The sequence below is a fragment of the Homarus americanus genome, unplaced genomic scaffold (assembly GCF_018991925.1).
Source record: "Homarus americanus isolate GMGI-L3 unplaced genomic scaffold, GMGI_Hamer_2.0 scaffold14467, whole genome shotgun sequence".
Classification (NCBI taxonomy): Eukaryota; Metazoa; Arthropoda; class Malacostraca; order Decapoda; family Nephropidae; genus Homarus; species Homarus americanus.
Window position 1 is genome coordinate 9,289,907 of NW_024733734.1, and position 3,489 is coordinate 9,293,395.

A 3,489-nucleotide genomic window follows, 5' to 3' on the forward strand; every position below is an offset into this window, starting at 1 on the left:
TTTCTCTGGGGTTTTTGCGGCTCTTGTTCACCAGCTGGTGTTGGTACGTCCTTGTTCCTGTGGTGTTGATGACTCCTGTTCTTGTGGAGTTGATGACTCCTGTTCCTGTGGAGTTGATGACTCCTGTTCTGTGGAGTGATGACTCCTGTTCCTGTGGAGTTATTGGCTCCTGTTCTTTGGAGTTGATGACTCCTGTTCTGTGGTGTTGATGACTCCTGTACGTGGAGTTGATGACTCCTGTTCCTGTGGAGTTGATGACTCCTGTTCCTGAGTTGATGACTCCTGTTCCTGTGGAGTTGATGACTCCTGTTCCTGTGGAGTTGATGTCTCCTGTTCCTGTGGAGTTGATGACTCCTCTTCCTCTGGGGAGCCATTACACATGCTGGCTTGGGTTGTGGTTGTCCTTTCTAAGCTGGAATTTCCAATAGGGTACTAACTTTCCATTATCATCATATTTATAAAAAAAATAATGGAGGAAAATGTGGGACAGCCAGCCTCAGGGGCCTTCTTCAGCGCCTCCTTCACCCTCTTTATTGGTAAGCATTTTCCTGGTAGATATCACATCGCCCAACAAAGGCACTAAGTCACACGCATGGTTCGGGCCATTGTGGGGTTGGGAATTCGGATTAACCCAGAGTTAATTATATTTAGTCCTTAAAATTTTATATATTATTTTCTCACTTTTGCTGAATGTTTGTTCATTTGCCCTTTGGGTTAATTCTTTAAACTCGTTTTTCTACTGCATCTGTTGGTGTACTACCATGTAGGTAGACAGTAGCGTTATCGCTGACATGATATTTATCAAAAGAAGTTTTAACCATTTTTCGTTACACGGGTTTTATACTTTCTCCAGGCCTAGCTACACACATAACCCCAATTGAATTGTTTACGCTTGGACAAGAAACTAGTTGGGTCAGGATACACTCTAACCAGTGATGTGAACTTGGCAATATTAGTACTGAAGGGAAGTATTTCAAGTTGTAGTGAACATTATGGTACACTGGTGTTATGTGAACATATGGTACTGGTGTTGTAGTGAACATATGGTACTGGTGGTGTGTGAACATATGGTACTGGTTTGGTAGTGAACATATGGTACTAGTGAACATAGTGAACATATGGTACTAGTGTTTGTAGTGAACATATGGTACTAGTGTTGTAGTGAACATATGTTGATATTTGTAGTGAACATATGGTATTGGTGTTGTAAGTGAACATATGGTACTAGTGTTGTGTGACATATGGTACTAGTGTTGTATTGAACATGGTATTGGTGTTGTAGTGAACATATGGTACTGATGTTTGTAGTAGACATATGGTACTAGTGTTGTAGTGAACATATGGTAGTGGTGTAGTGAACATGGTACTGTTGTAGTGAACGCATATAATTATTGGTGTTGTAGTGAACATATGGTACTAGTGTTGTAGTGAACATATGAATTTACTAGTGTTGTAGTGAACATATGGTATTGGTGTTGTAGTGAACGCCTTAATTGCTGGTGTTGTAGAGACGAGAGAGATATATAAATAAATAGATAGATATAAGATAGATATATAGAAATAACTAGACAAAAATACGCATTATATCTTGGTGGATGAACGCGTGACCACTAACGATCAAATGTTCCAGGAGCAGTCTAGCATCTTGTACCCGCTCATGATTGCTGATGATTGAGACGCGGTCATTGATCAGGTTCAGCTTCACTAAAACCTTGGTTTCCTTTGACCAATTTTTCTTTAATGTTGGCCCCTTGGCCTAGCAACCTACCGTAAATATTTTGGGACGTTAATGCTCGCCCATAGACTATTTTGGCTGGAATTCTTTTTTTCTCTGGGGTTTTTGACTCTTGTTCTGTGAAAGGTGTTGATGGGTGCTTGTTCCTGTATGGTGTTGGTAATCCTGTTCTTGTGGGTTGATGACTCCTGTTCCTGTGAGTTGATGACTCACATTCATAATGGAGTTGATGACTCCTGTTCCTGTGGAGTTGATGACTCCTACTCTGTTCCTTTGGAGTTGATGACTCCTGTTCCTGCTAGTGTTATTGACTCCTGTTCCTGTGGAGTTAGGGCTCCTGTTCCTGTGGAGTTGATGGCTCCTGTTCTGTGGAGTTGATGACTCCTGTTCCTGTGGAGTTGATGACTCCTGTTCCTGTGGAGTTGATGACTCCTGTTCCTGTGGAGTTGATGACTCCCTCTTCCTCTAGGGAATGGCCGACACATGCTGGCTTGGGTTGTGGTTGTCCTTTAGCTGGAATTTCCAATAAATTGCTAGCAACATTATCACATCCTTGGCCCCCTTAACCAAAAATAATGGAGGGAAAATGTGGGACGTAGCCCTCGAGGGCCTTCTTGTGCCTCCTTCACCCTCTTTGTTCAGTAAGCCTGGTAGATATCATCGCCCAACAAAGGCACTAAGTCACACACGCATGGTTCGGGCCATTGTGGGGTTGGGAGTTCTGATTAACCCAGGGTATATTTAGTCCTTAAAATTTTATATATTATTTTCTCACTTTTTGTGTGCTGCTGAATGTTTAGTTCATTTTACCCTTTGGGTTAATTCTTTAAACGTTTTCTACTGCACGCCTCTGTTGGTGTACTACCATGTGGGTAGACAGTAGCGTTATCGCTGACATGATATTTATCAAAGTTTTAACCATTTTCGTTACACGGGTTTATACTTTCTCCAGGCCTAGCTACACATAACCCCAATTGGTGTTTACGCGGACAAGAAACTAGTTGGGTCGGATACACTCTAGCCAGTGATGTGAACTTGTAATATTAGTACTGAAGGAAATGTATTTCAAAGAGTTGTAGTGAACATTATGGTACTGGTGTTATAGTGAATTATATGGTACTGGTGTTGTAGTAGACATATGGTACTGGTGGTGTTATTGAACATATGGTACTAGTTTGGTAGTAGACATATGGTACTAGTGTTGTAGTGAACATATGGTACTAGTGTTGTAGTGAACATATGGTACTAGTGTTTGTAGTGAACATATATGGTACTAGTGTTGTAGTAGACATATGGTATTGGTGTTATAGTGAACATATAATTTACTAGTGTTGTAGTGAACATATGGTACTAGTGTTGTAGTGAACATATGGTATTGGTGTTGTAGTAGACATATGGTACTAGTGTGTAGTGACATATACTAGTGTTGTAGTGAACATATGGTATTGGTGTTGTAGTATGAACATAGCAGGTACTGGTGTTGTAGTGAACATATGGTATTGGTGTTGTAGTGAACATATGGTTACTGAATGTTGTATTGAACATATGGTACTAGTGTTGTAGTGAACATATGGTATTGGTGTTGTAGTGAACATATGGTACTGGTGTTGTAGAGACGAAGATATAATAAATAAAGATAGATATAGATAGATATATACGAAATAACTAGACAAAAAATACACCCATTATATCACTTGGGTGGATAGATGCGTGACCACTAACGAATCAAATGTTCAGGAGCAGTCTGGCATCTT